The following is a 20,760-nucleotide window of genomic DNA, read 5'->3' as shown; positions in this document are numbered from 1 at the left end:
ACTTAAATACTCTGAGATTGGATCAGCTTAATTCCATTATGTTCCTAAATAATACGTGTGGATGGCCACATGTGACTTGTAGCATACACCATTATTTTGAAACCAGAACTGGAAATGGTTTACAACATTGTTTACATTAACTAAGCAGTGTCAGGAGAACAAGTTAACAAAACCAAAAACTACTCAAGAAATCACCCCTGAATAATTTTCTGTAGATGAAAGGACATTTATACAAATCTCTTACAGAAAAAAAAATTAAGAAGTTAGACTCAAAAAATGGCATATAAAATTACATGCTACTGCTAAGCAAGGAATATAGAAAACTTTAAAGATACTTTATTTAATTGATGAAAGGGGTCAACTAAAGAAGTCCTTTTAGGCAACAAGAAGAGGCTTGGATCTCCCTGGATTCTGCCGTGTGTATTACAGGAATCGTTGCTTTCCTAGTCTTGGACTTCACTCAGGATGGTTAAGTCATAGCAAAAGTAGTTAGGGTGGGCAAAACAGACAGGAACTTGGAAGTCTGATATACTGTAAGGTTCTGAGGTCAGGGAGATGAAGACGAAGCAACACAGAGGCTGAGCAGAGTGGGCAGTGAAGGGGAAATATCTAGGGGATTGTCGTGCAAACTTCTGCAAAAACAGGAAACATGTCAAAGAAGCTGACTGAGAACTGACCACTCGGTTAACGAAAGAAGAGTTTATAGGAGACCTTGCTGAAATGTGATTTGGTGACATGGTAGTGCAGAGGCCAGTTGGAAATAGTTTTAGAGAAAAATGAGAGAAAAGAAATTGATGAAATGAACTTCTACTTACTGGAAAAAGATACTGGACCAGAGCAGCTGCTGTTGTGTTTGTCTGTTACAAGGCGAAGGGAAGGCAAGGAAGACAAAAACATCAGTGTGAAATGTACATTTCTTTTCATTTTTTGGGAGTACTTCAAAAAGTTCTTGGAAAATAGAATAAAAATAAAAGTTTGTTTTGGTGCAAAACAATTTTAAAAATCCATGGAGTTTGTTTATAACATGTATTTTCCATTAACTTTTTATTTAAATATTTATTTTATTTATTTGAAAGAGTTACAGAGAGAGGTAGAGACAGAGAGAGAAAGGTCTTCCATTCGATGTTTTACTTCCCAAATGGCCGCAATGGCTGGAGTCTAGCCGATCTGAAGCCAGGAGCCAGAAGCTTCTTCCAGGTCTCCCACATAGGCGCAGGGGCCCAAGGACTTGGGTCATCCACTGCCTTCTCAGGCCACTGGATTGGAAGTGGAGAGCTGGGACTCGAACCGGTGCCCATATGGAATGCTGGCGCTAAAGGCAGTGGCTTTACTCGCTATGCCATAGCACTGGCCCCCTCTGTGTTTTTAGTTTCAAAATTGAACCGTATTTAAAGTTTTTGCCATATTCACTTAATATACAGACATTATATACATACACACATATACTATTTTTTCTTAAAAACAGGGATATTATTATGACAAATTTTCATATTTCATATTTCATATCAAATGATCATAAATAATGATCTCCACAGCAATCCAGTTTGCTACAATGTACAATATCAAGTTTCTGCATGAAAATAAACATGTAATTCCATTTTACGTGAACTTTTAAAAATGTCCTTAAATTTTTTAAAATGATAAGTCTATTAGTCTAAAAACAATATAAAGGATTCTTGGTTTTGAACTTCCTGTTATTGATTCAGTGTATAATAATTATTTTTAATTAACATGAATTAATCACCTTAGTAACTGACAGATCTTTCATCTCTTCTTTTTAAATAAAAAACTTGACATCAAAATTCTATATTTTAAAAAATGATCATTTATCATGGGAAAAGTCACAACCATACCTTACCTGATTTTTTATAACCTAAAGTGCTTAGTTTCTGTGTTTATCTGTTTTTAAAACATATCGAGAGTTGTAGTGTTTTTGTTTTCCTAATAATGGAATTTTAAGGTTTCTAAAGGATTTTTTCTCTGAATCATTGAACTAACCATCTCCTTCCCTAAAGCTTGATGAGATAAAGCTAGATGATAAAGTGTGTTGACACACATGAATTCACCCAAAGACACGTACCATTTCCTACTCTTGTGAATACCACATGAGGATTTACCACTCTGCTCACCAGAACCGCACATGCAGAGCAGTTCTCCATCACTCACAAACCATGTGAAATATGACTCAATTATCACATGTGTCTATGTGTGCCAAAGCTTTGTTACCATCACCTGCAACTATAGATAAGTAATGACGTGCTTAGCTCCCTTCAGCTCTCATTATTTAATGCATTATGATTTTCAGGTGCTTATGCTTTCTGAATTATTCACTTTTCATTAAGCATTCAAGTCCTGCCAAAGCCTTCAACTCTTAGAAAATCCCAGGGGGATTATAAATTGCATGAAACCAACAGGCTCCTAGTGCTTTTAGATACTTAAAATTGCAGTTTCTGCTAGCTTCTAATAAATCACTATTTACTCATCGCCATCCAAGGCATACGGTTCCATTTGTAAGAGCCTGCCTAGAAACTAAATGCAAGATTTAATTATGGAATCTTTCTGTTACTTTTTTCTAAAAGCATACCTTCCAAAAGGTGACACTAGTGAACATATATTTCATATTGAAAAACTGTACTGCTGCAAAGACTGACCCAAATCCTAGATCACATATTTAAATCCCAAATCATATGGTACTACTGTTTCTCTACTGATAAGACATGATAGGATAGATAACTAAGGTATGTCATGGTGAGCTTGATGACATAGACACTTCCCAATGTTCTTCAGTTGATAAGATACAGACAGAAGGGAAGAAAAAGGGTAAATATCTGGCCAGCACTAGCTAAAGACACAATGTGCCTTCAACAAGTGAGTCACTGAATTGCACCTTTAAAAATCAGAGAATCCTAGAGCTATTCGATCTCTTGTCTTTGCAAGGTGAATGCATTAACTCAGGGTTAAAGTGATTGAGTGACTGGGTGAGGCTAAGAAAGCTGATGTGAGATGTCGGAACAATCGCAACGAAAAGGGAAAATTTACTCCATGATTTAAGAGATCTAGTAAGCAAAACAAGTATCAGACTGTTTTATTTTCTTTTAAACATTTATTTATTTGAAAATCAGAATTACAGAGAGGCAGAGGCAGAGAGAGCGAGAGAGAGAGAAAGAGAGAGAGAGAGTGAGTCATCCATTCGCTGACTCACTCCCTAGATGGCTGCTATGGCTGGAGCTGCGCCAATCTGAAGCCAGAAACCAGGAGCCTCTTTGAGGTCCCCCATGAAGGTGCAGGGGCCCAAGGACTTGGGCCACCCTCCACCGCTTTCCCAGGCTATAGCAGAGAGCTGGATTGGAAGTGAAGCAGCCAGGACTAGAACCTGCACCTGTATGAGATGCCAGCATTAGAGGCGGTGGCTTTACCTGCAATGCCACAGTGCTAGCCCCTTTATTTTCATATAATTCTAAACTTATAAGAAAGTTTCAGTAAGGTATGAAGAACTCTGGTATAACCCAGAGTTCTGGTATATATTCTCTTGCTTTGACTAATTTGCAATATTTTGCTTTATCTCTAGATATCTCTGATTTTTTTCTTGGCCATTTGAGAGCAAAAAAGAAAAAAAACATTCTTACTCTTAAGCCCTTGAGCACCTATTTCCTAAGAAGACAGATATTCTTTTATAATCAGTAAAAATATCAAAACCAGATAAATTAATAATGATAGGTGTTTTATCTGGCAGTCTATAGAAAAAAATTCATTTATTGTCTAAAAAAATGCCAAAAAGGATTTTTTCTTTGAATTCTCAGTCCATATCCAATCAATTCCCACACATTACATTTAGCTGAAACGTGTCTTCATTCTCCTTTAATATGGAACAGTTCTGCAGGTTTTGGTTTGTTTGCTTGTTTCTGTCTCACAGAAACCTGACAGAGCATAGCGTAGTAAATTCATAGAATGTTTATGTGTGTTTGATATTCATGATCATACTCATGTTTCACATTGGCAGTGATACAAGAAAAGTGCCTTCGTGTTCTTCTCAGTGTACTGCATCAGGAACTAATACCATTTGCATAATTATTTGTGATGATAATTTTGGTTACATGGTTAAAATGAAATCTATCATGTTAATACACAGTAGAATTACTCTCTTTTATGTTTTCAGTTAAGATTGTGGTGGAATACTTAGATGCAATATACAGTAATATACTTTATCTCATCCAATGGGAATGTATTTGCTTATTAGCCACTGATGATTCTTGCCTTGATTAGTTATTGTTGTGATTGAAAATGATGATTTTCTGACACTATCACTATTTTTACATTTTGGTTCGAATTTCTATTCTGCTCCATGAACACATAAAACTTTTTTTTAAATATAAAAGGTGAGTTACTAGTCTCATTAAAATCAGAAGCTTGAATCATTTTTTATTTTTATTATACTTCTTAAAGATCTTTGCCACCTTAGTGAGAAATGAAGCAGAAATCAGTGGCCTATTGGAAAATTATGGAGGTACAGTCACAGCATACATTTTATGTTACATATAAATTAAGATAAAATATATAGCAATGTAGATAGTTAAATTTGAAATGTACATAAGTCAATCACTGATTGCTTTACATTCCAAATATATGTTGAAATATATAAGAAGGTACTTCAAAAATTTCATGCAAAATGCACATTATAAAAAAAATCATGCACAGATTTCAAAATGTTTTGCCACAAAACAAATTCATCTTTTAACCACTCTCTCAGACTTTTTGCTTTTTGTAGTCCCCTTATACATTACTTATATATCAAAAAATTATTCTATATAGGTGAAAAATATCAGTTATTAGCATTCCCAGCCAGAGACATATTCCTTACATATCAATAAAAATATAAAATATATTATTAAATACAAAATGACTTGAAAAATGTATAAAGTTTGCTACTTTAATCCCTTTGGGAAGACAGTGACCCCACTCCTGCAAGCCCCATATAGAGCAGCATTAATCTATTCATGGAGGCTGGTTTTTTTTTTTTTTTTTTTTTTTTTTTTTTTGACAGGCAGAGTGGACAGTGAGAGAGACAGAGAGAAAGGTCTTCCTTTGCCGTTGGTTCACCCTCCAATGGCCGCTGTGGTAGGCGTGCTGCTGCCGGCGCACCGCGCTGATCCGATGGCAGGAGCCAGGTGCTTCTCCTGGTCTCCCATGGGGTGCAGGGCCCAAGCACTTGGGCCATCCTCCACTGCACTCCCTGGCCACAGCAGAGAGCTGGCCTGGAAGAGGGGCAACCGGGACAGGATCGGTGCCCCGACCGGGACTAGAACCCGGTGTGCCAGCGCCCCAGGTGGAGGATTAGCCTATTGAGCCGCGGCACCGCCCCCATGGAGGCTGTTAATTCATAGAGTCAGAGCCCTCCTGACCTAATTATCTCCCTGGAGCCCCAGCCTCCAGCACTCTTGCTTTGCGAATTACATTTCAACATCAGTTGTAAAGGGGACAAGCACCTTCAAACCATAGCATAGCATAGCATAGCATACTTCACAAAGTTCATAGAAAATGGAACTAAAAAATGCATTTATTTTTTGAAATCCTTGCATATACAAAGTCTTCAAAAAGCTTGTAAAAATGCAGATTATGACAAAATCATACATGAATTTCAAGTTTTTGGGCATCAAGACACATCTGTTGTTTTAATTTCATTTCTCAACAAACTTTTTGAAGTTTCTTTGTACATTCTGAATGAGAGTAAATATCACAAATAAAGTGAATCTTTCTAAATTAGATTTTAGGAAATACTTAGAATCAAAACCCTATATTTTGAGAGTGGTACTGAGCAGACATGAGGAATCTCTGTGAGTGAGACCCCGGTGGAAAGAAGTGGCCATCAGAGAAGGAGGTACCTTTCCCTGAAGAGAGGAGAGAACTTTCACTTTGTTTATGACCTTGTCTAAATACTGACGGAGATTGTGGATTCAAAATGCATCCATAGCCTAGGCAGCTCATGCCAAGAGCCTCGGGTGATCACTGATGTCATATATGAGTGTTAATTGTTAAAATAACAACAGGAGTCACTGTGCACTTACTCCCCATGCAGGACTTCTGTCCTCAATGAGTAGTATTATAAGAATTTACTGCAAAACTTTTTCTGAAACAGTTTCGTGTGTGTGTGTGTCTGCAAATCGTTGAAATCTTTACTTACTATAGAGTCGGTCTTCTGTGTATAAAGTCAATTGAATGGGACTGGCAATGGGAGAGAGAGGAGATGGTGGGATGGGAATGGGGGTAGGAGGGTGGGTATGGTGGGAAGAATCATTATATTCCTAAAGTTGTACTTATGAAATCTGTACTCATTAAATAAAATGCTTCTTTGGGAAAAATAAAGGAAAATTTAAGTTACTATGAAAAAATTTTTCACCTCTTCAGTTAACTATGCAAAATACATATACAGTAAAATGTGCTTAGAATTCCTCAATAAATGTTTATCATTTTGGTCTCCAATGCATGTTCACCCTGTAAGAATAACATAACTATCCCTGGGAAACACGATATCCCCAACCATGTAAGCCCAAGAATTGTGCAAGAAAAAAAGTAATGTGGATGCTTATATTTTTCATTAACAAAAATGAAGACTTTTTTTACATTACACATAAAGCCATATTATAAAATGTGAATTTTTTTCAGTAGATAATTTAAGACATTTATATTATATTATCGATGCTGTTATTGATATATCAAAAATCAAAGCTTGGGCACCTCGTTTATTTGTAGTTCATAACGCAATGTATTGGAAGGGAACAGTCAACTGGTTTAAGAGTTAAACCTGCATCTGGGAGACCTGTTTCCCTCACTGGAATGCCTGGATTAGAACCCCAGCTCCACTTCTGATTTCAGCTTTCTGCTATTGCACACCTTGGGTGGCAGCAGGTGCTGACTCAACTACTTGGGTCCTTGTCACCTATATGGAACACCTGGATTGAGGTCTGAGCTCTTTCCTTCGGCCCAGCCCCATCATGGCTGTTGTAAGCATTTAGGAACTAAATTATTAGATTTGAGCTCTCTTTCTCTCTCTCTCCCTATCCCCCTCTCTGCCTTAAAAATGAATTTTTTTTTTAATTTGAGTGAAGATGTTCAATCACTGTAAGTCAATAAAGGGGCTTAGTTTTTAGGGATAATCTGGAAATAAAACCCACTACCTTGTTCAGCAGAATGAGGACGTCAAGAACCTTCACACAGCCAAGATCCATCATTTCTCAACAACAAGTGCCAGATCTGGACTCACGGTTTGCTGTGGCAACAAATGCTCAGCTCTGCACATCCACTCCCCTTGTTCTTTTCCCTCTGTTTCACCAGTGATCTTATTGTCTACTAGAGATGAGACACTGACTGCCAAGTTCAAGTCTTAGTCTTTGACATTACTTATAAGATCACCTTTCTAGAACTATAATTTCATTCTCCCACCTTACTCAATACCAACAGCAATCCTCATGTTATCTAAAATTTATTAATCTGAAGAAATCTCACTTTCCTTCACTCTTCTTATGCAATTTATTTCTTTTTCCCCTACCCTGGACTTGATGGCCTCTGGATGCAATTTCAACCTTTTGCTCCATCCCAGCTGCTTGTACTTCCTTGGGACGACAACAACACTGATAGAATTCACTTCTCTAATTCGTGGTACAGGTACACAACTGAGCATGTCCAGGGACATATGAGCTATCTACCAGGATTATTTTAAATGTGGGATCAATATTTCTGCGAATCTGACAGAAAGCATTTTAAGACCAACACTGAGAACAAAAGCACCTTAAAATATTATAAAAACATGTACAAAATAAAGCAAAACAGAATTTCAAGTACTATTTGACAAGATATTAGGAATTTAAAGACCAAAGAAGCTAATTAAAAAGATTGCTTTTACACCAAACTTATTTGCCAATCATGATGAAATACTGCCAAGAAACTGAGCTAAATTTGGGGGGGGGGGGCTCAAAGAAACCAGGGGATTTGAAAATCCCATTTTAATCATGATTTTTACTATAACCAATGGCAATTTTTATGTTCCCTAATTTTTTTTTTTTTTTGACAGGCAGAGTGGATAGTGAGAGAGAGACAGAGAGAAAGGTCTTCCTTTTTGCCGTTGGTTCACCCTCCAATGGCCACTGTGGCCTGCGCATCATGCTGATCCAAAGCCAGGAGCCAGGTGCTTCTCCTGGTCTCCCATGCGGGTGCAGGGCCCAAGCACTTGGGCTATCCTCCACTGCACTCCTGGGCCACAGCAGAGAGCTGGCCTGGAAGAGGGGCAACCGGGATAGAATCCGGCGCCCTGACCGGGACTAGAACCCGGTGTGCCGGCGCCGCAAGGCGGAGGATTAGCCTGTTAAGCCACGGCGCCGGCCCTATGTTCCCTAATTTCCAATAATATGGCAATTTTTCCTTTTTATATTATTTTCTGGCATAATCGCACTATTAATAATTTAAGAAGCGCTTGTGGGGTTTACATTGTAGTGTCGTGAGCTGAGTCACTACTTGTGATGCCACCACACCATATCAGTCTCCACTTTGGAGACCTGGCAGCTCTACTTTTGATCCAGCTCCCTGTTAACATACCTGAGAAAACAGCAAAAGATGGCCCAAGTATGTGGGCCCCTGCCATCATGTGGGAGACCTGGATGGAGTTCCTAACTCCTGGCTTCAGCCTGCCCCAGCCCTATTGTGACCCTTTGGAAAGGAAACCAGTGGACAGAGATTCTCTCTCTCTCTCTCTCTCTCTCTCTGCTCGTTCTTCCTCTCTCACTCAGCCTTTCAAATAAACTATATGAATCTTAAAAAAAAAAAAAACTTGCTTTACGTAACAAAATAACCTATTACACTAATGTAAATTTTAACTTACTGGTGGACTAAGCTTGAATTTTCAATGATGTGATACCCTTATACTTGATAAATGCTTTTTCCTTACAATCTATTTTAAATGAATTTAACTGCACTATTATTCTATTTGTTGCTGTTTATGGGTGTATTCTTCCAAGTTTTACTATCAGTCTTTCTGTTTCATAATGTGTAACATGTCTTTTTAAATGTCATATATTTGGACTTTTTACTCGAAATTTGTATCCTTTGGTTTCAGGGAAAGTTATAACACACACACACACACACACATACACAAGGAAAGAGATAAACTGGATAAAAGCAATGAATTCTAGAGCAGTAACTCATGGAAGAAAAATACCAAGCTAATAATAAACATAAGGAAAAGTGTTTAGCTGTATATGATCACATAAATGGAACAGAGTACTACAGACTCAAGTACACCCCTGTCAGGCTGCCCAAATTGTAATCTCTGACAACAGTGCAATCATGAGTAGCAACAGAAGCCTCTCTGCACAGCAGATCGGACTGCTCACTGGAATTACAATGCAGGAAAGACAATTTGGCAGAATCCGTTACAGTTTAATATATCAACACCCTATGACCCAGCACAGCCAGTACTAGGACATCAACTGAAAGCCATTTTGGCTATTTGCAATAGTATTTATGAATAAAATGTTTCAAAAAAGTAATGTTTGTAATTACCCCACAGAAAACGTCAGACTGTTTAATATACATCCAAATAAGAAAACAAACAGATAATTTAAGGCCAGTATATTAAGAGAAAGATAAAACACAGGAATGTGTTGTTTCATTTCATTCCTAAATTACTCCAAACGAAGCATGATAAAGCTATATTTTTTAAATATATTTATTTATTTATTTGGAAGGCAGAGTTACAGAGAGGCAGAGGCAGAGGCAGAGAGAGAGAATCTTCCATCTGCTGGTTCATTCCCCAAATGGCCTCAAGGGCTGGAGCTGAGTGGATCCCAAGCCAGGAGCCAGGAGCTTCCTCCAGATCGCCCACTCTGGTGCAGGGTCCCAAGGACTTGGGCCATCTGCTGCTTTCCCAGGCCATAGAAGAGAGCTGGACCAGAAGTGCAGCAGCTGGGACCCTGGAGCCCACATGAGATGCTGATACTGCAGGCAGTAGCTTTACCCGCTACACCACAGCACTGGCCCCTAAAGCTATGTTCTTTGAGGACACACATATCTTGTTTGGGTGTGCATGGGTGGTAAGCTTATAAACCTACTCAATAGCATATTTCTTACAAAATGAGTAGCAGTTATGTGGGGACAGGGTTAAAACCACTGATAGGAATGCAGATAATTCTTTGGTATTGTTAATGTGTTATTTATTGGTAACTTTGCAAGTTAAATTCATTTTATTTTTTTATTACATTATAAGAAATTATAATCATTAACTTATGCATTTTTTTTGACAGGCAGAGTGGACAGTGAGAGAGAGAGAGAGAGACAGAGAGAAAGGTCTTCCTTTGCCATTGGTTTACCCTCCAATGGCTGCCGCGGTAGGCGCGCTGCGGCCAGCGCACCGCGCTGATCCGATGGCAGGAGCCAGGTGCTAATCCTGGTCTCCCATGGGGTGCAGGGCCCAAGGACCTGGGCCATCCTCTACTGCACTCCCTGGCCACAGCAGAGAGCTAGCCTGGAAGAGGGGCAACCGGGACAGGATCGGTGCCCCGACCGGGACTAGAACCTGGTGTGCTGGCGCCACAAGGCGGAGGATTAGCCTAGTGAGCCGTGGCGCCGGCAACTTACGCATTTTCTACATTTGCCTTTCACTCAAAAGAAAACCAATGAATAAATTATTCAGAAAATAAGGATTATATACAGACTCAGCAGCAGCTATCAAAGTATGAATTAAATAAAAGTTTCATAATAATAATCCTTATATATAAAACATCTGATATGGAGGCAGCACTATATTACAACATATAGTAAATTGATGAATACATAGTAGGAACTGTAGGAAAATATACACAAAATATGTACATATATTTTATTGCCACATATATGTGGCAAATGTATGTACATACATGTATGTGTCTATGTACAAAAGTGTTTGGCTCAAGACTAAAAGTATGATGAACCTTAATCAGAATCTTGGAAGTCATAGAAAATCCAATGTCAAGAAAATAAAAAGCATTAGGATTGGAAAGAATGTCAAAAATAATATTCACAAAGTATATTACTTTTATAAAGAAAACGGAGAATCTTTTACCAGAGTATTAAAATTTACCATTGCTGGTGTGCTTTAGAGTCCATCCCAAAGAAAAAGATAGCATTTCTGTGAACCACAAACATGAAGAAGTGTAATTTTGTGGAAAATACTTGCACTACAACTACCTATCTCATATTCTAAGAAACAGAACAAAGTGTATTCATGTCCTTTTTGGAGTGTGTACAGCCCATTATCAGTTGGATAAGAGTCACCATTCTGAGGTAAACAGGATGCTCTCTATACTCATCCTCATGAAGAGTTTTCTGTTAAAAACAGGAAATTGCATAACAAATTAGCAATGATGTGTTGGGAAAAGCAGACTTTGACAGAAGTAGGGTGGCCCTGGCTTACATCTGCTCCCCTGGCATAGTTATACTAGCTACTCCTTTCATCATCAATTACGTCCAAGTTTGAAAGATAAAACCTGGTCACCGTTAGCTTTGGAAGGAGTCGTCTCCACTTACGTAAGCGGAGCACTGACCCTCTTATAAGTTCCAGGAAAGACATCCCTGAGGAAAAGGTCCCAACTAACTGAATGCTTGGTCCAACCTGAGTTACGATTAAGATTCATCCAAGAGAAGTTAGGGCATAGGTACGGGATACACAGAGGGAGCAAGCCATGTCAATGGGCAGAAAAAACAGAGAGAGTCATTCTAATAGATAACTGGAGGAGGAAAGAGAAGTGATGAGATCTGGAATAGAAACAACAATAAGAAGGAAAGGAGTCAGGGCCGGCGCTGTGTTGTAGCGGTTAAAGCCGCTGGCTGCAGTGTTGGCATCCCATATGGGTGTCGGTTCAAGTCCTGGCTGCTCTACTTCCAATCCAGCTCTCTGCTATGGTCTGGGAAAGCAGTGGAAAATGGCCCAAGTCCTTGGGCTCCTGCACCTGAGTGGGAAACCTGGAAGAAGCTCCTGGCTCCTGGCTTTGGATCAGCGCAGCTCCAGCCATTGTGGCTATCTGGGGAGTGAACCAGTGGGTGGAAGACCCCTCCCTCCCTCCTCTCTTTCTCTCTCTCTCTGCCACTTTTTTTCTCTCTGTGTAACTTTGACTTTCAAATAAATAAATAAAACTTTAAAAAAGGGAAGGGATCTTAATGAACAAGGCTGACTTAACCAGTGACGGCCTGATCCAGACCTTCAGAGGACCCTGTAAGCCATTAAAGAAGAACCATTCTCCAAGTCTGCAAGGGTTTTGAGCCTAACAGAAGAAACATAATTGCTTGCTAGTGTGGCTTTAAAATCTGTGCTCCTTCTTACAGACATGGGACTGGGATTCTAGTGAACATCAATGGTTTAGGAATGTGCAGAGGTAAACAGGACCCTGAGACAAAGCCCTCAGAGAGGAGCAGAAAGATGAGGAGGGCACAGCGCCACACAATGCGAGAGGCAAAGGCATCAAAGGTGAGATGTTCCACAGCACCGCCCGCCGTGGAGGCGCCACCTAAGGAGCATCAGAGGACATGAGCTACTGTTCAGCTATTGATGAGTGCAAAGCAAATCAAAATCATGAGTGAGTCATGTGCTCCTGTCCACTTGCGCCAGTCTTCTCACACCAACATCTATTCAAGAACAGCCAAGGTCATCACCAGGTCCTCTTCACCCCTCTCATTTCTCACACTTCCACCACCAACGGACCCCACCGGTAAGGTGCATTTTCTTCCAAATTGCTGCTCCCTATCTATCCACAGTGCTCTTTCTTCATGCCCTACTATTCTTCCCAATGGGATTCTTATCATCTCTCACCTAACAAATCACTCTCTCTGCATACAAATAATTAACGAAAGGTGTAGAAAGTACTGTTGTGGTTTTCCATCAAGTTGAGGAAGAGAGCCTTATAAAGAGGCAGCTCTAGGGAAAAAAATCACAGATCTGACCTTAAAAGACCAAATTAGGTGCTGGCCTGGCAGACAGCAGGTGAGGCAGCAGCTGGCAATGCAGGACTCCTACTCTGGAGTCCTTGTTTCAGTCCCAGCTGCTCTGCGTCTGACCAGCCCCCTGCAAATGTGCCTGTGGAGGCAGCAGATGATGGCCCAAGTACTTTGGTCTCTGCCACCCATGTGAGAGACCTGGATGGAGTTCTTGGCTCCTGGCTTGCACTTGTGACCTCTGGAGAGTGAACCAGCAGATAAAACACTTTGTCTCTCTGTCTCTGTATGTGTGTCTCCATCTCTGTCGCTCTGACTTTCAAATAATAAATAAGTAAATCTTTTAACAAATAGACCAGAATAAACTCAATATTATAAAGAATATAAAAGTGATAATGATCAAATACTTCCAAATATATTAATAAAGAGGAGAAAACAATCATCTCAAATTGTCCAACTTAAAGTAGTTGTTCTATGTTTTCTTTCATTTCATCTTCATTATCACTCACATATAAATATTTTGAGACTTAAAGAAAGATGAGGTTTTCTCAAGAAAATGGTAACCTGTACATTATAGCAAATACAGGTTGAAGTGAGGGCCATATTCTGTTGTGTCCACAAGAATAGGTGCTTAGCCTTGCAATTGGATCTGCATGTTGGATAGTCTACTTAACCAATTCTGGACTCAGTACCTTTCTCTAAACTGGGGCTGTAATTGTGTCAGTCTCATGTGATTGTTTTAAAACTTAAATGCCTAACACTTAGCAATTGCTCATTGTTTTGCCAACTGATATATGTTATCTTTCTGAAAATTAAACAATTTGTTTTAAATCAGGATTTTACTGTTTTTTTTTCTCTACCATAAACTTTAATAGATTTGTAAAAGCAATGCCCACGGTACACATGGGAGGAGTCTGTGCACAGACCAGAGCTAGGGATTCCAAGGGAAGTGTTCTTCACCTTAGAGTACAGCATTACCAATGCTGTACATTTCAAAACTTCCTCCACCGTTCTCCTCTGTATTTTCTCCTTCTTTGCTATAATTATAATAAGTTCCTTTCTAGCCCAGCGTGTAGCCATTATACCCACTTTCTGTCCTCCCATATTGGTAATTGAATTCACTTACTATGCCAATAAAAAGCATCTCAAGATTTCTTAATACTCTGTCTGAAATCCACAATACATAATTCCTTAAATCACTTTTAGTTATTCTCTAAACTCCCTATATCCGTTTACATATTCCTTTCTAGTCTTTAAATAAATATTCAACAATGTCTGTAATGGACAGTAGAGATGCTTAATGCAAAACATGTGAATTTTTTCTTTGTACTCCCTGTATAGTTTTATTATTTCTTCCACTCCATTTTCACTCTGTTTTGTCCAAACAGAAACACTTTACTGTGTCCTGATTGCCAAGGGCCCTTCTTCTGTTTTCAAATCACTTCAACAGAGCCCTTCACATTCTGTGATGGTTTCATGAACCTATTTTCAAACACACAACTATACCTAATAGAACACCTAGGCATTGAACTATTGTTTCCAAATCAACATCAGTGTTGGGTTTACTATAACCTAATTGGTTGTGAGGCATGGTGTCATGTTTTGGTGTTGTACAAATCAATGTGCCTTGGCACTGACAATGACTAGGACAGAATGCACCATCCAACTGGCCTTCCACTCAGCCAACTTTGTCTCTGGCATCCAAACTAAAAGCAAACATTGAGGATGAGTATCCATGGAAACCAAATATTTGCATAAAGGTGTCTTAGGGGAAATTTTAAGATCAGAGTACAGATTAAAATCGCATTTTGTTGACAAAAGTGGGCCTTTTTAAAAAAATGTTTACCTACATAATGCAATACAACAAAATGCACCAAAGCACTTTGAAATTATGCAATGTAAGGCCTTCACAGTTTATAAAGGGGTAGAGTGTATGTGGGTGCACAGCGAATCCCTCAGAATTACCATCACAAAACAATAAACTTTCTCCTGATACCCTTCAGAGCGCACGAAAACTGTGTGGTTATAAAGTGCTACACGCATATGCAATCCGCTCCCACTTGGTGGTTCACTGTGGAAATTCACTGCTGACGACAGAAAGGAAAAATTACTTTGCTTTTCCTTTACCACGGTGGGTGAAGGAAAATGAAAGATTTTGAAAAATGAAAGACTCCCGTAAAGTATATATGTGTTTTGTGGTTCAAAAGTAGACTTCACAGATGTTTTATCTGTAATTACACACAGCTCTCTTTCTTATTATAGTGATGAAAAGTCAGTGAGACCCAGAAATTGAGAGGTAAAAAAATAAATTAAGAAAACTGAAATGATCTGGAATGTTTTGATTTTTTTTTCTACTGAGGGATTCTAAGGACAAGCTTTTAACACATAAAGTTTTCTTCTATTATCTCACTTTGAGTAGTATTTTATCTTGCAAAAATGCGTAAACTTTTCCTTTTATACCTTCCCAAGAGGTCAATCTTAGGCCTCCTTTGTTAAATCCACGTTTTATTTTTTATATGGTGGAATTTGTTGAACTCCTGATACTCTGATCCAGGTTACCAATCCCCTGCCCGGTGACAAGGGCAGGTATTTAATTGAATGCCCTTGGCAGCCATGGGCTTTGCATGCGTATGAATAGGCTCTGGCCAGACACCACAGCACACAAGAGAGTTCCTCACACCTTCAGCCTATTGGCTTCTCTGCTTTTTTTTTTTTTTTTTTTTTTGACAGGCAGAGTTATAGACAGAGAGAGACAGAGAGAAAGGTCTTCCTTCCATTGGTTCATCCCTCAAATGGCCACTACAACCAGCGCGCTGCGCTGATCTGAAGCCAGGAGCCAGGTGCTGCCTCCTAGTCTCCCATGCTGGTGCAGGGGCCCAAGCACCTGGGCCACCCTCCACTGCCCTCCCAGGCCACAGCAGAGAGCTGGACTGGAAGAGGAGCAACTGGAACTGGAACCCGGCACCCATATGGGATGCCAGCGCTGCAGGCGGAGGATTAACCAAGTGAGCCATGTTGTCTGCCCGGCTTCTCTGCTTTTTCCCTGCTTTTACTCTGATGGGTCAAGAGAGACAACTGTACAATCTAGCTCACAGTCTAGAGAGGTTATTTTTGCTGAGGGTGGAAATGTTGACTACCCTATGGGCAACAGGAAAGCTAAGGTAATATTCTAAAGTACATTCTCAGTGCCTGCATTTTCATCTGACACAGTAAGAGGACCACACAGCAGGGAAAATGTCAGGGTAAATTATTTCCAGAAATCTAATTGCAAAAGGAAGAACACTACTCTGCTGCCACTATGTCATTTCAGGGTATGTTTCTTAGCTGTTTCACCTAACTCCCTGTGTGGGTCAGAGACAGGCTGTCCAGCCTGAGGATATTTGCCTTGGCAGAATCCTGCCTCTCATTTTCTCCACCCTCCCCAACACTGCTGACACAAGAGGCTCCTTAATATCCAGGGAGCTGGGCAAAATCAAACCCCGCGTGAGGGGAAAGACAACGTTGTGGATGAGTGTTCAAGAACAGCTGAGACCCATCCCTGCGTGCACTCTGATCAGCAGGTCGCTAACTGGCCCCTCGATGGCTCTGGGGTCTCTTCCCCCGACCTGTGTTGCTTCTTCTTCCAGGAAGAGACATTTCAGTATCGTTGTCAATCTCTGTCTCTCTCCTTACCACACTGGCTGTCTCACTCTCTCTCCCTCTAGTTTCTCTAAACACTAACGATATCGGAAATGACCCCTTAGAATATATATCAAAATGTGGCCCCTTAAAGTTCCCCAGAAGTGCCATCTGGGATGTTACCGGAATTTGAGGTGTCATATGATATCACCATATGCTTATTAATAAATCCCCAATATTAATAAGCCTAAGAGGGTTCTTGCCTAATATTTAGAGAAGAATTCTAAATACCAAAGTAAATGAGGCAGCATGGTATATCTTAGGCTTTTATTTAGTGAGAGAAATCATGGGAGAGTGAGAGATTTATCTAAGAGAGAGAGGTAAATCTGGGTTCATACCGAGCACCAGGAACCAGCCATGTGGAGGAGCATCTAGGCCAGGAAGCCTAGGGTGGGTGGCCTGAAGGCCACGCACCCTGGAGGCTCAGGGCTACAGCTAGCCCCCTCCTGGCTAGAGGCCAAAGCAAAGAAGAGGGAAGGGGTGGGACACACCGTGTCCCCGGCTTTTAACCCACTTCCAAAGGGGAGTGGTTAATGAACCTGATTGGCCAGTGGGCACTCAGGTGTGGCCAGGTAGGGGCGTGAGGTCACACAGGGGCGTGGCAAAGGTATGGTCTTCCAGCTCACAAAGCTAATTGATTTTAACCTGTATGCCTGCCTACTTCACTAACAAACACTTGATTTTTTGTTGTTGTTTAAAGAATTTAAAGATTCAGAATGCAATCAAAAATTCTCCAAAAATTAACAAGATCTCATTGTAAAATATAACTGTTTTAGCATTATATAAATATAACTGGATAAAAAACACTTGTTGGGTCAACTTCAGAACTCTCGCTATTAAGGACATTTTTCCCACTCTTCCTCAGCAATGCTTTCTTGAGTATTCATGAGTCAAGGCTGGAATATATTGCAAAAACAAGGACATTTGCTGTGTCTTCTGTTAGAGTCTATCGTCCTGAGGACTTCTTGTCTCCTGTTCACAAACAGCACAAAAATTGTTAGGCAATGGAAGGCATGCCCTGTCCATCTGCATGCTTTGTCAGGTAACCATAGAGGCATAAAGGCACAAGCATTCACTTCTAATAACCCTGCTTTTAGGCTTTTCCACTGCAATGCAGACGCGCATCTGTGAAAGAGCTCTGGCCACAGCAGCAAGGTATGCTGTCACCTTAGTGCCTACAAATCTGGCCAGTGCTCCAGCTGCTCATCTGCTCTAGCTCTTCTACAATAGCCAAAAAAGTACGGTACGTTTATCTAGTGCTGTTCCCGTGGCAGGAAGACCTAAAGATACTTTGTTTGCCGGCACCGCGGCTCAATAGGCTAATCTTCCGCCTGCGGTGCCGGCACCCCAGGTTCTAGTCCCGGTCGGGGCGCCGGATTCTGTCCCGGCTGCCCCTCTTCCAGGCCAGTTCTCTGCTGTGGCCCGGGAAGGCAGTGGAGGATGGCCCAAGTGCTTGGGCCCTGCACCTCATGGGAGACCAGGAGAAGCACCTGGCTCCTGCCTTCGGATCAGCGCGGTGCACTGGCCGCAGCGGCTATTGGAGGGTGAACCAACGGCAAAGGAAGACCTTTCTCTCTGTCTCTCTCTCTCTCACTGTCCACTCTGCCTGTCAAAAAAAACATACTTTCTTAAATGTTTATTATATATTATCATTTAATTTTCACATCAAACATGCAATAAAATCAGCCTGCAGAAGCCTAAGACTTGGAGAGAGCAAGATGAATTTCCAAAAGCTTCCAGTATTTACTCGGAGACCCAGACATTCATGAGGGCTCTGTGTGCCTTCCCTGCTCGTCCACTGCGTTGAGCCTGTGCCTGGCCACTCAGCCTTTAAAAATGTCTCTGACTGCAGTTCTTGGTTTCTGACATCATCTAGAGCCCAGCTGGAGCAGACAGACAGATGAATTGGCAGGAATTTCATTTTTCCCCAAGAAATAAAAGTCTGGAATGTGCTCAGTTGTAGACAAGGGGAGCAGCCCTGCTTCAGCGCTGTGTTTTATCCTCCTTAGTTTAATAAACCTTTAGTCTGATAGGAAATGGGTGCAGTGGCATCTCATTGTTGTGGACACAACAGAGAGAGACTGACTGACGGTTGAAAAGGAGGAAATCGTTTCAGCTGGCTGGCTATTTGACCCCATGCCACGGGACGTGGAACCAGTGTGTTTGGAAACGAACCCCCAATCAGAGCCAGGAATTGTTCGCTTTCCTATTTAGAAAGCAAAGACTTGATAGAGAAATGCATGGTCCTCAGTCTCAATTTTCAGAAAAAAGGCTTCCTAGTTTGATTTATAGATACTCCTTGGACTGCCCTTCAGTTCTTTTTTTTAACTTTTATTTAATACATATAAATTTCCAAAGTACAGCTTTTGGATTACAATGGCTTTTTCACCCCATAACTTCCCTCCCACCTGCAACCCTCCCATCTCCTGCTCCATCTCCCATTCCATTCACATCAAGATTCATTTTCAATTCTCTTTATATACAGAAGATCAGTTTAGCATATACTAAGTAAAGATTTCATCAGTTTGCACCCACACAGAAACACAAAGTGTAAAGTACTGTTTGAGTAGTAGTTATAGCATTAATTCACATTGTACAACACATTAAGGACAGAGATCCTACATGAGGAGTAAGTGCACAGTGACTCCTGTTGTTGATTTAACAATTGACACTCTTGTTTATGGAGTCAGTAATCACCCTAGGCTCTTGTCATGAGTTGCCAAGGTTATGGAAGCCTTTTGTGTTCACCAACTCCTATCTTATTTAGACAAGGTCATAGTCAAAGGGGAAGTTCACTCCTTCCTTCAGAGAAAGGTACCTCCTTCTTTAATGGCCCATTCTTTCCACTGGGATCTCACTCGCAGAGATCTTTCATTTAGGTTTGTTTTGTTTTGTTTTTTTGCCAGAGTGTCTTGGTTTTCCATGCCTAAAATACTCTCATGGGCTCTTCAGCCAGATCCAAATGCCTTAAGGGCTGATTCTGAGGCCAGAGTGCTGTTTAGGACATCTGCCATTCTATGAGTCTGCTGTGTATCCCACTTCCCATGTTGGATTGTTCTCTCCTTTTTAATTCTATCAGTTAGTATTAGCAGACATTAGTCTTGTTTATGTGATCCCTTTGACTCTTAATCCTATCATTATGATCAATTGTGAACTGAAACTTATCACTTTGGCTAGTGAGATGGCATTGGTACATGCCACCTTGATGGGATTGAATTGGAATCCCCTGGCATGTTTCTAACCCTACCATTTGGGGCAAGTCTGATCACCTCAACTTAATTAAGCATGGATATACCACTCACCCTTAAACACACAAACATACACATACACACATCTACACACACAGACACACACGTGTGTTGTATACAAATGTATACACACATAACTGTATGTTGTATATGGATATAAACACACATACTAGGAGTTGCTCTGTCCACCGGTAAATAGAAAGAGGTTGGTTAGCACCAGCAACACTAATGCTGCAGGCAGTTATTTCTTTTAAAAACAAAATTATTTAGTTATTTGGAAAGCAGAGTTATAGGGAGAGAGAGGGAGAGACAGAGAGAAAAATGTCTTCCATCCTATGGTTCACTCCTCAAATGGCCACAAAACCTGGGGCTCAGTCAGTCAAAGCCAGGAACCTTCACTGGGCCCCCCATGAGGGTGGCAGGGGCTAAGCACTTATTTCAGCTCCCACTGCCTTCCCAGGCACATTGGCAGGGACCTGGATCAGTAGAGGAGCAGCCTGGACTCGACCCTGTGCTCATATGGGATGCTGACATTGCAGGCGGTAAACCCCCTGTGCCACAATGCTGACCCCTCCATGCAGTAATTTCAATCATACTAAACATCCTGATTTTTTGAAACCCATTTTTTATTTTAGATCATGCATGCCTTCGTCTTCAGAACCACTCAAAGTCTGATAAAGATGTAGATCCAGATACAGTCACATGTGAGTCAGGCCCAGCAGTTTCCATTTCCAGCGAGTTCTTGGGCAGCGCCTGAACTGCTGGCCCAAAGATCACACTTGCGCAGGATGGCTTCAACCTGTGGTCTCCTAGGGTGGCCTGGGCAGCAGCGTCACCCTCTCCTGGGGACTTGCTCGGGAAGTCTAACTTCAGACCCCATCCC

The sequence above is a fragment of the Lepus europaeus genome, chromosome 20, assembly GCF_033115175.1.
Source record: "Lepus europaeus isolate LE1 chromosome 20, mLepTim1.pri, whole genome shotgun sequence".
Taxonomy (NCBI): Eukaryota; Metazoa; Chordata; class Mammalia; order Lagomorpha; family Leporidae; genus Lepus; species Lepus europaeus.
Note: the sequence above shows the minus strand (reverse complement) of the source record.